The 13,301-nt window shown below is 30.4% G+C and overlaps 1 protein-coding gene across 4 annotated transcripts in view; it reads left to right on the top strand.

The window, feature by feature from the left end:
* LOC127731602 (E3 ubiquitin-protein ligase TRIM71-like) overlaps nucleotides 1-13,301 on the top strand; it is a 402,197-nt gene that overhangs the window by 34,755 nt on the left and 354,141 nt on the right. The window lies entirely within an intron of this gene.

The raw sequence follows: 13,301 nt of genomic DNA, 5'->3' as shown, positions 1-13,301 counted from the left end.
AGTCAACCCGTAGACAATCATACCGTTACCGCATCTCAGCTTTGGCCCTCTTTTGAAAATTTGAATGCCTTACTGTGAGTTCGCCCTCACATATATAAATAACCATTCAAATGATGATAAATAGAAGAGAACATCCTTACTATAGTTATAGTTAATATAGTTATGTCGTATATAATGCTCATAAATATACAAACGATTCATGTAAACGTATGGTTAATATAGTTATGTCGTATATAATGCTCATCAATAGACAAACGATCCATGTAAACATATGGTTTTCCTGAATAAAAATAATCTTAAAGGTTATCATTTACCTTTGGAATGAATAACATTCATTTTGTTTCAAACATTTAATACGTTACTAAACATCCTCTTCATTTGATCTCTAGTGGATTGTTGTCTCTTTGGTAATCATACTACACCTTGTTATTTATATATGTATTGTTATCCATAACACGTATGGTCATATATCTTATCGAAATCTATAGTTAAGCACAGTATATGATCATGCTTTTCGTTTCATCACTAGTGGATTGTTGTCTCTTTGGTAATCATACCACATCTTGTTATTTATATAGGTATTGTTACCAATAACACGTATGGTCATTTCTCTAATTCTTCGTCAATTTATCCCTTTCTGCACCCATTGTATAAACAAATTTTAATCAACGTGTGTTTCGTTTGATCTCAGTTCTTCATTGGTAAAATTTAAGTTTAACACAGTATATGATCATGTTTTTCGTTCCATCACTAGTGGATTGTTGTCTCTTCGGTAATCATACCACAACTTGTTATTTATATAGGTATTGTTATCCATAACACGTATGGTCATATATCTTATCGACATCTATAGCTAGGCACAGTATATGATCATGCTTTTCGTTTCATCACTAGTGGATTGTTGTCTCTTTGGTAATCATACCACATCTTGTTATGTATATAGGTATTGTTATCCATAACACGTATGGTCATATATCTTATCGAAATCTATAGTTAGGCACAGTATATGATCATGCTTTTCGTTTCATCACTAGTGGATTGTTGTCTCTTTGGTAATCATACCACATCTTGTTATTTATATAGGTATTGTTATCCATAACACGTATGGTCATATATCTTATCGAAATCTATAGTTAAGCACAGTATATGATCATGCTTTTCGCAGAAAGTTAATGCCATTTTTACACTTAATAGTCGACTTGTATTTTGCAAACAAAACGCGTGCCTGCTGTACCAAATTATAATACAGGTGGCCTGGTGTTTTTACAATAAATTGTTTAATGCGACTGTGGTGGATATTCCGTTCCTGAAAGTATCACCAGTCCAATAGACAGCTTTTTTGTTTTGAATTGAAATATTATTGATACGGTCATTTTATAAATTAACTGTTTACAAAGTGTATTCAAAGCTCTAAAGACTTTTTTACTTCAAGGCATATATGACCTTGGCTGTATACAGTGCACACAGAGAGTTTATAATCGCGAACACTTACCACCGATTTCGGGGTGTAGCGGTGTCACACCGCGAATCACGGATTATACTCCCAATTTCCTCCAAAAATTCTCCCAACACCGCGTGGCTGTTTATTGGTTTATTGCCCATCGGATGTACTAAACATCAATGACGCGTGACAACATAATCGGATTAGCCAGATTATTTACCTATGAACATTTAATCGATCGTGATTGCACCTGTGTGCTTTAAAAACACGGTATTAAAATTTTAACAAATGTTTTCATTTCTTTGACAGATAAAGATGTGACATTATCATTCACAATAAGATAATTATTATTATATGTTTTTGCCCCATGTCATTGTCATTTGTAATGAAACGTACGAACGAATAAAAATATGAAGAAAAAACTTGTTATTTTGTATTTCTATTATAGTCCGGTCAGGTCATACTTTGTGTTCTTTCAACAAAGACGGTTTTACCACCAGTAAAATCTTTTATGACTTACTCAGTTAGCAATATCCGGTGCATTAATTGTTCATTATATAAAAATGAACTGGTTTAAAACAAAATGTTGTTTTTACGGTAACTCATCCAATCTAAACCACGGAGTTAATTTAGCGGATCAACTAGTAAACTCTGTCATTTTCAATTTATTTAGAAATGTAAAATATTATGTGTCACTACCTCGGTAAATTACCGACTTGAATTATTTGAATTCCGAAAAGAAACTGTAAAGTGACAACTCTGTTGAACAAAGGGAATAAGTTTTGTATGCATGCCCTTTATTCATAAAAACAAAATACTGAGAGAAATTCCACGCCCAGGCACAACACAACATTCGCAACTTAATTAATCATATGAAACAACAATCATGCGTTTATCTCTGTTATTGATCTGTAATTATTTAAATTAAAATTGGATGATCTCAATCCGTATTTTACTGCTAGTTAACAATCCTTGGCGAAATGAAAAAAAATAATTATTTCAACAATTACTATAGAAAATAAATCAAATAAACATGTATATACGAAAAAATTTAAAATGAAATTATAACGTGTACCCAGATGCTACAAGAAACAAATATGTGAAAAAAAGTGGACAGACTTTTAACGATCTACACATTTTAACAGAGGATCTCTACCAACGCCCAACTGAACGACATGCATTGTGTTTTCATCAATCATAAATTTATATTGTTGACCATGGACGTATAAATAATGTTCAGGTCTACGGGAAGACGTGTGTTCGTTTATTCGGAAAAGGATTATATTTTAGATTTCGGTTAATCAATTGTAAAAGGACCTTATATAGCCTCAATACTAACGCACAAACCTGTCAATCATTAATACAAAGCAACTTTAAAAACCTGAATGAATTTTCCCTTTGCTTGAGCTTTTATTTTTTTTTTTTTTTGTAAAATGATGAATCAGACTAGACTTCGTGAACTTTGCCATTTCCCGGTCGTGTTTATAATTTTTATGCGACAAATCTTTACTTATAAAGATATTTTTCGCTCGTATTTACTGTAATATATTATTGATTATGTCGGTCATGTGTTTCGCTACGGTGGAGTTGATCAGTACGTTTGAAACGTCACTCAGTCACTTTGAAATTCAAATTACAATAACACATTGCGTAGGTGGAGGATGGCAATCATGACACCTTCAAAGCGACAAAGGATTGAGCAAGAACGTTTTGACTTCTATTTCATATTTCCACTCAACAGAAAGTAATACTCTAATACACTCTCATGAAAAAAAAAGTTCCACGACAATATTATTTACCTTCGAAAATATATGTAACCCCACACGCCCCAGGCAATTAATAACATTGCTGACTAATGATCCCCAGTCAGTAAGCTCAAGATATATTTAAAGTCTAAGGTACCGACCATTTGATTTGATAGGGCAGTCTGAGATATTTTAGAGAAAAAATTCTGGCCCTGATTTTTGCCTTAAAAAACAAAAATTCTGGCCGTATCTGTAATGAAAACAATTATCGTGTCGCCTTTTTTGCTATAAGAAAAAAAATTCCAACAGAATTAATCATCATTAAATGAACATGGTGAATAAAAAACGGGCGTAATTTTTTTGGGGGGGTGGGGGGTGGCATGTAAATCCAATATCTGACCGGATTGTCTGTTTCGCCGAACTGATATACTGAATACTTTTTTCAAGGCCAAACTGCAACCTGCCTGCTGGGTGTGGCCTTTATGTCTCTATTTGTCCATCGTCATTCACAACTTCGTTGTCATTTGATTTTCAGACTCATTCGTAACCTTTGGTTGGTTTGGAACCCCTCACTTCCATTGTTGAGTGAAACATTTCAACCAAACATTTGGATAAAAGTTGCTTGTTTGTCTTTGTTCGTGTCGGTCGTATTATAAACTTCATTGAATAGCCGTATATCATGTTTACAACAAGTAATCTGTGAGGTTATGCTAACTAACCATACAACAAACGAGAACTTTCCATGTCCCTTTTTTACTGACAAATCCACATCAAATATATTAATACATAGCTTTAGATCCATTCAATCATTTTATAAAAGACAATTATTGGGGAGAATTCGGCATCAAAAATGTCCAACCCAAGCTTACACTTTAACTATAAAATATACATACCCCACGTTAGGAACCGTCACTAAAAATGTGCATTTTAAATTTAAATGTTTTTTAGCCCAAAAAAGGTCCAAAACAATTTTCGCCTCGCTCCGATCGGCGACTTTTACATACTACGCCCCCCCCCCCTTTCCAAAATCCTGGATCCGCCCTTGGCATATACAAAACTTTGAGGCACGTAATTTTCTTTAAACTACTTACATTTATTTAAGGGTAGTTCACGTTTATTTTTACACAAGTATGTCCCTTTTCGTAAATAAAATATTAAGTTACCGGTGAAAAAAAAGAGGTCAAAATCAAGTAAAGTTTTCTTATAAAACTTTAGTGCAATTGAAAGAATTAACAACATTTTACTTTTAAATCTTTTATTTGTTTCAAGCAATTAGATATATAACCAGTTACCTGATTATAAATAAACAGGAAATACTTTTGTTTAATTACATAAGAAATTTCACATACCTTGACTGTCGCGTGCCGCCATAGATCAGAATGATTAGGGCAATTAATTACATAAAGCTTTGTTTGTGTTGATTAAGAGTGCATATTTTTTTCTTTATTTAAATATAAATCTGTCATTGGTTTCAGTACTTTTGTACAACAGGATGAGTTGTTTTTCATAAATCATGATAAATGTAAGTGATAAGTTAGTAACATTGTGTTTGCATTGTTTAAAAATGCCCATATTTCTTCTTTTATATGAAAACCAATGAACTTATAAATTCAATCAGTCATTTCAATTGCCTCTAGATGAGTTGCTTTTTTTATATAAATTATGATAAGTCTATGGATATAGACGCTTACACTTATGTTGGTGTTAAATAAGAGTGCAACAATTTCTGTATTCTAATGAAAACATGAACTGCCATTGTGTTTTAGTACTTTTGTACATCAAGTTAGACGGTTTTTCGAAATATGATGAATATCAGAAAAAAGATGCACACATTTTGTTCGCATTGTTTAAACATGTCAATGTTTCTTCTTTTTTAAAGCAATCGTGCACTGTTGTTTGCAATCATATAAGCATAATGCTTCTGGATAACTAATTAATTTTATAAGATTTGAATACTATAAGGATACAGTTGCCTAAACTCTTTTTTTGTGGAATAAGAATGCAAAAAACTGACGTGTGTATTGAACATTTTGAATAATAGCTAAATTATTTCTTTATTTTGATGAAAATCATGAACCACTATTGGTTGTTAGTACGTTTTGAACATCATGATAGGTTGTGTTTCGTAAATTAAGATGATTATAACGGATAAGTTAGTAAAATTTTGTTTTTATTATTTAAAAATACCCATATTTCTTCTTTTTTCATGAAAATAAATGAACTTCTTTTCGCAAATCATCATTTCAACTGCCTTTTGATGGGTACCTTTAATGATGTGTGTATACACGAAGAATAAAGATGGAATTTTTTTTATATAAATGGCAAAATTAAAAAGAAGTTTTGCCATTTTGAGAACCAAAATCATGAACCACTCTTGTTTTTTCATAAATAATGATGAATATAACAGATAAGTAAGTAAAAGTGTGTTTGCATTGCTTAAAATACCAATATTTCTTCTTTCTTGTCAAAATCAATGCACTTTTATAGACAAATGGTCATTGTATACGCTTTTGATGAGTTATTTTGATAAAATGTGGATATTCGAAGAATAAAGATTCTTTAACTTATGTGTGTCGAATAAGATTGCAAGTATTTCTTTATTTCCATTGCATGTTAGTACTGTTTGTTCATCAACATGGGTTGTTTTTCTGAATATTAGAGAAAAGATGCTCATATTTTAATTTTGATAATAATCAAAGCACCTGTATTTGTAATCAGTCGTTTCAAAGGAATCAGGATGAGATATTTTATAAAATATGAATATTCTAATAGTTTTTGGTACTTTCGAACATCAGGATGGATTGTTTTACGTATGATTTGATGAATATAAAAAAAAGATACTAATAATTTGTTCTCATTGTTTAGAAATCTCAAAATTTCTTCTTATTATAAACAATAGTGTAATGTAGTTTGTAATGGCTCTGCATAAGTAGTTATTTTTATCAAGTTTTAATACTATAAGCATGATAAGGATACAGATGCTTACACTTGTGTTTGTATTGAATAAGAATGCAATTATTGTTTTATTCAAAATTAAAAGGAATTCATGACCAATCATTTGATTTGTGATTTTTTGAACATCAATATGGGTTGTTTTTTTCATAAAATATAATAAGTATGTAATGCGTTGCTAAATTGTTTACATTATTTGGTTATTCATAATGCCTCTGGCTAGATTATTTCTTTATTTTAATGAAACTAATGAACTTCTATTGTATTTCGTAAATTATGATGAATATAACAAATAAGTACAATTTTAAAATTGTGGTTTTCATAAGATATGATCAATAAAAAGCATAATAAAAATACCAAACTTAAAAGCATATTCAAAACGAAAAAGTCCATTATGACTGCCAAAATCAATCGCTAACAATCAACGGAACAAGTGTAAAACAATTGTTGTATTCCTAACTTGGTAGAGGCATCTTCCGAAAAAAATGGTGGGTTAAACCTATATGTATAGCTAGTTAAACCTTCCACTTGTATGACAGTTGTTTATCTTATCAGAGAAAAGATACTAAAAATGTTGTTCGAATTGTTAAAACATTCAATTAGTTTTTATCAAAAATAGTGACCAGTTGTTTGCAATCATTTCTTTAAAATGCCTCTGGATACATTATTTTTTTTATACTTTGAATAACATAAGGATTAAGATGCTTAAACATTTGTTTGTGTTGAAAAATAAATTTTGTTATCTTAATGTAAATCATGACCCACCATTGGATTTTAGCACAAATGTGAATAGTATATGGATATAGATACCTTAACATTTTTGTGTTAAATTCAAATACAATTATTTCTTCATTTTATTATATTGTAATGGAAATGGAAATCATCAACCATATAATTATTTTGGCACATCAGGATTGGTTGTTCTTCATAAAATGATGAATGTTAGAGAAAACATACTTTATATTTTGTTTGCATTTTTTATAGTGCCCCATTTGCATATTTCTTTAATTCATTAAAATCATGCACCGAAATTTGCAATATTTGTTTGTTTGATTTTTTAGAGCATTTCGGCAAATTTAGTAGATTTTAGCAATCGCAATAAACAACGTTTTAGCACTCGTCGGGTTTGATGAAAAAAATGCCTTTATATTAACTTCAATTGCATTTTTCTTTTATAAAATTGAAATTTTAGTTCTGTCAGCCTATTTCACCTCAGTATTAACAAACGTAACATTTTAGATGCGATAACTTTGTTGAGTGATTAGTTTTAATTTGTCGGGGTTCTTATTTTTTCCGTTTTAATTTGTAAAATTTCATAATGTGACCTAGTAGAGTTCAAAACGTCAGAAAGATAAATCGGTCCGATCACTCAAAGATTTTCGCTATTAGTCTGATGGATTGATGACGGGAGTTTAGCGTGAACTTGACTGATCGATGACTGCTGACTGATCGTTGAAACAGTAACTTCTAAGGCTGTAAGTCCTATAGTTTTGTGTACGTTTGTAAAATTTCATTTCATTTTTTTTTTATATCTGATATGTTCGCAATTGTAAACGTCTCAGCATTAGTAAGTGAGCAAACATTCTATTTATCAATAACTTACAATACCAAAATTGAAGGTCTTTGATAAGCTGTATTTTGCAAAACTGTTCAGATTATAAGTCCTCAATGTTCATCAACTTCATACTTTATTTAGTCTTTCAACTTTATTTTATTCGAGCGTCCATTTTTTTTAAAGAAGAACCACACAGCTGGGGGTTCACAAGTATGCCCATTGTATCTTTAATACATGTGTTTTGCATGAGGTTCTTCACTTTTGATAATGAATGTCACATTTCTAGCATTTTCCATTTTTGTTATGTTTGTTTATCAACTAGAACGTAATCGAATGTTGTTCACCACATTCGTTCTTTATGAAAAGAAGGTTTCCTAATACCGTACTAAACGAGATGATAAAGTGATGGAGTAAGATGAGTCAAAATAACCTAAAATATTGGTCAATTAGGTATCAGTATTATACTTTTAAAAAAATCTAAGTAATTTAAATTCAAACGAAAACAATTGAACAATACAAATTCATATGGGGTTTTTCAAAGATGTTTGACATCAACCTGTTTCTCTCTTCTATAACACGCATGGTTAAAGTGATAAATTCGATCATAAAAACATTCAATGTAATTTTTTTTTTTTTTAATAAACCGAAATTCAATGAATAATGTAGTTAGAAAACACAATCGTTAAATTTGTATAGACCAAATGCTTCCGAATTGATTCATTCTGTGCATAGAATTAAACATGCACTGCCAGTAGTAACATATTATACCACAAAACAATATGATAAAAATACCAGGATAAAAATTATGTATGCCAAACGCGCCTTTCGTCTACAAAAGAGGCGGAAGATACCAAAGAGACAGTCAAACTCAATGGTAGAAAATAAACTGACAACGCAATGGCTAAAACCTAATTTGACAAAAAGACACCAAACAGTATACACAACACACAAAACCGGATGTGATTTTATGTACTGTTTGTTGATGATTTACCTTCATGGAAAGCGTTCAAACCAAAAAAGTTTAAAGCCAAGGATTTATGATAACCGAAACAGTTGAAGTATGTGACCATTGAGAACCTGTAGTTCAGTAGTTGTCGTTGGTTCATGTCTTTTATATTTGTTTTTCGTAAATTGTTTTGTCATAAATTAGCAGTTAGTTTTTTCACAATTGAAATTTTCATATTGGTCATGTCGGGCTCTTTTATAGCCGACCATACTGTATGGGTTTTTCTCGTTGTTGAAGGCTCTACGGTTGCCTATAATTGCTTACATTCACTTCATTTGCATTTTGGTGGATAGCTGTCTCATTGGCAATCATACCACATCTCCTTATTTTTATAAAGACAAAACTGGTTAAATCAACCTAAGGTTAACTTTAATTGTATGTGTTGAAACTTAAGTTTTTTAATGAATTCTAAATCTATTAAGCGAAACTTTGAAATCATACAAATATCACATTTCAATATTTGTCATGATTAATGACAATACTAATTCAATAATCTGAAAGATCAAGCTGTCATCTTAACATGTTCACTTTACTACTTATTCAATTAATTTCATTGTCGTTTCTATAATTCATTGCTTAATGGTATGCTGTATTCTATGAATATGTATTTGAATTTTTCAGCTTGTAAGTGTCAAGTAGCAAACAGATAAGTATAGCGTACAATTATCTATGCAATTCATAATAAACCGATATTTATACAATGGTGTTAGTAGAATCGTAAAGTAAACCAATAAACATACCATGAAAATGATGTGTGATAGACGGGTGTTCCGTCTACAAAAGAGGCGGAAACACCAAACAGACATTCAAACTAATTAGTCGAACATAAACTGACGCCGCCATGGCATGAACCTCAACAGACAAAACGACAAACAACAGTATACAAAAAACAATTGCTTTCATGTACTGTGTTCTAAATTTACCTTAACGGGAAATGCTCAAAGCAGAAATGTTTAAATCAAAGGATGTATAATAATCAACATAGTTCAAGTATATGACCATAGAGAACATACACAAAAATTATTATATCAACTTAATGTCAACATTACTTGAGGGTGTTAAAACCTAAGTTTTTTTATAATTTTTAAATTTATAAAGCGACACTTTGAAATCATACAAATATCACATTTCAATATTTGGCATGACTAATGACTTTACTATTGAATAATCTGACAGACCAAGCTGTCATCTCGAAATGTTCTAATATCACTTTACTACAAATTCAAGTAATTCCATTATCGTTGTAATAATTCATTGCTAAATGGTATGCTGTATTCTATGAATATTTATTCAGCTGGTAAGTGTCATGTTGCAAACAGATATGTATAGCGTTCAATTATATATGCAATTTATAATATAACAATATTTATATAATGATGAACGTAGTGTAGTAACGTAAAACAATAAACATACCATTTTAAGAGAGAAATAGTCGAAAAAAGTATTTAAAAATGGGTTGGTAAAACACTATTATCTGCTTTTCTTTAAAACAACCCTTTTGGAAAGATTATAAGAAATTGTATTCTTAAATTATTGTTGTCAAGTATGAAATATGAGAATACATTATGAAATAATATGACTTGATTAAAACAGGCGATTACTAGTTTATAAAGCTTAAACCATGTGATTAGTTATGTATGCAGCCACTGAATATGCTAATTACGTGAAAATATTAACATTTTTCCGAGTGTCACATCTTGTTATATCCTCATCTTTATATTAAGGAGACAGTAGTTAACCGATGTCCAAATTGTGACTTTATGTTAAGTCTTGTTTAATCTTTTTTATTATACCTATCATTTGATAACTTTTCAAAAAATAGAATGTTGTTCTACATACCATGTATATACTCCTGATTATGCAGTAGCTACTCATCAATAGACGATCAGCAAAAGAACACCACATTATCAATACGCTAGTATTTTCATAATATACATTTCAATTTTTTGTTCTAATATGATTGCTATATATTTTACTACTGGACACCATAGATACAAAACACCTATAGACAAAATTGATGCTATTGTGATTTTTATAAACTCTAAAAGAGAAGATAATGACTTTAAAACTATTTTTGGGATATAAATATTCGTGTTCACCACTTGGTTTGTCATTTTATATATCTATACTTCGTTTGAATAGCTACCACATTCAAGAAAACACAGTTTCTATTTAAGAAAACCAAACACTTCAAAACAATACGCTGAACATATTCAGTAAAATTAATAAACTGGTGTTTTTGAGATGAGTATTTGCTGTATCGTGATTGTCTTAAATTATTCCTCAGATTTTAAACTTGTATTTTTGTTTTTTATTTTTCAGGACAATGTAAGTGTTATATACCATAAACGATAAGTATATAGCGATTTTTTTACAAAAAATGAAGAATGAAAGAACAATAGATAGTGAATGTTGTGTATGGTGTTTTTATTGAAATTGGACAATAAAATAACAGTTCTAATCAATAAAGACGCAATTATATAGAAGTAACAAAACCAATTCGTATATTAGAAAAATGCGATTTTTTTATCAGTATGATTTTAATCGAAATGCTAAGTATTCTAAATTCCAACGTGAACAAATAGACAACACAATTCGCATTGTTGTTTATAAATATCTTTAACAACATCCTGTTTCTTCTCTAGTATTATAAAAAACAAATATTTCAAGTAATAAATACTTTCGTGATTATGTTCAATGTAATATTTGTTATTTTTACAAATCTAAATGTTATAAATATGTTTAACCCAATGAATAATATATTGAAACAAAAAGATTGAAAACTTTATTTAGACAAAATGCTTCCAAATTGATTTAAACGTTGTGTAGGTAAATCATTACGACTTAATAACCTGACAAATACACTGCCAGTTGTAACAGATTATTCGATAAAACAGTATAGAAACTTATTAAAGAGATCAGGTTTATAATGTTGTACATGTATCTGTAAACGTTTAAAAGTTTAATAACCTTTGATATGCACAGTTAACTAATTATCACTCACATATGGAAGTTTTATATTTTTTAATTGATAAAAGAACAAACACGTTTTTTTGTCAAACGTAGTTGAATTTGTTATTTGTTATGACAGTAAGACAAAACAGTCAATAGAAGACTGAAGTACAACCAGGGCTTCAGAAAACATTATATGTTTGTTATTCTAAAATATTAAAAACACATAAGACTGAAGTTTAACCAGTGCTTCAGAAAACATTATATGTTTGTTATTATGAAATATTACAAACACAATGTTTTTATTTTTGACATGATTACTGACTATAACATTCAACAAAAAGCTGTCAGTTCTACTATAACTTTACTACTTATACAACGATGGCTTCTATAACTCATTGCTACAGATGGGTGCGGTCCTAACCTGTATAGCTAGTTAACTTAATAAGCAGACTTTATGACTGGTTAAAGTTAACTTAGGACAGGTTTTATGACTGCTGTGACCGGTCTTAGGACAGAATTTGTGTTAACTTAAACAGCAGACTTGGTTCTAGGACTGTTTAATGATTGCTCGAAAAGTTAACTTCAGGATTGATCCATGGCCAGTATTGAAGTTAACTTTGGACGATGTTAACTTTGCAACAAGCAGTCCTACACACAAGTTAACTTATGACCAGGTCTGCTATCAAAAGTCAAACCAGACCTGTTCTTATAAAAGTTATATTTGGTTTGGTACATGATAAAGTTAACATGATCCAAAGTTAACTTTGGTCTGGTCTGCGCCTCTAAGATAAAGTTAACTTGATCCCAAGCTGACCTGTCCGCAGGTCTGGTCTGGTCTAGCTGACCTGTCCTGGGAACAAGTCTGCTCTATCAAAGTTGTCCTCAGGACTGGTCTGCAGCAGTCCTAAAAAAGCAGACATGAGGTCCGGTCTGCTATGGATAAAATTAACTTACAGGTCTGCTGAAATGTTCCCAAGTTAACCTATAGAGCAGTCGTAAGGACTTCTTTAAGTTTACTTGTGTACAGGTTAGGACTACACCCATCTGTAGATGGTATGCTGTATTGTATGCTCATTTACTTGATTTTATTTATTTTTTTTTGCAGTAAGTAAGTGAATAGTTTCAAACAGATAAGTATAGTTTACAATTATATCGCAATTTATAACATGACGATATTCTTTGAAACTTGAATAAAGTACTTAATTATGCAGGTTGCAATAAGCGGAATGATTTAATTGCGTAACGATATTCCAAGTTATCCAAATATCGTATATGTTTAGTATGTCCGTATTTCTGAAAAAAGGTGACAATATGTCTAAATTGTAACAATATTTTTTTTATCTTGTGTCTTCTTTCTCATTATTCCTTTCATGTTATATATCTATATGTCCAATCAATGTATCAATTCCCTATATTTACATACTATGCTGTTAACCAGAGTTCCTGGTTATTTGATTAATTGTCGCCATTCGAAGTTGTTTCCGATTATTAAATAAATGTATGACGTCTGTTTTTAAAGCATAGTTCTAGAATTACAAAACAGAAACATATGTTGTCCTTTGTGTTATTTAATATATATATATCATACCATTACTATTTCAAATATATGTATTATTTAACTTAGTCGGTAACTGTCAAGTACCAAAT

This window comes from Mytilus californianus, unplaced genomic scaffold (assembly GCF_021869535.1).
Source record: "Mytilus californianus isolate M0D057914Y unplaced genomic scaffold, xbMytCali1.0.p SCAF_20, whole genome shotgun sequence".
NCBI classification, from domain to species: domain Eukaryota; kingdom Metazoa; phylum Mollusca; class Bivalvia; order Mytilida; family Mytilidae; genus Mytilus; species Mytilus californianus.
This window is presented reverse-complemented; position numbering and strand designations above follow the sequence as displayed.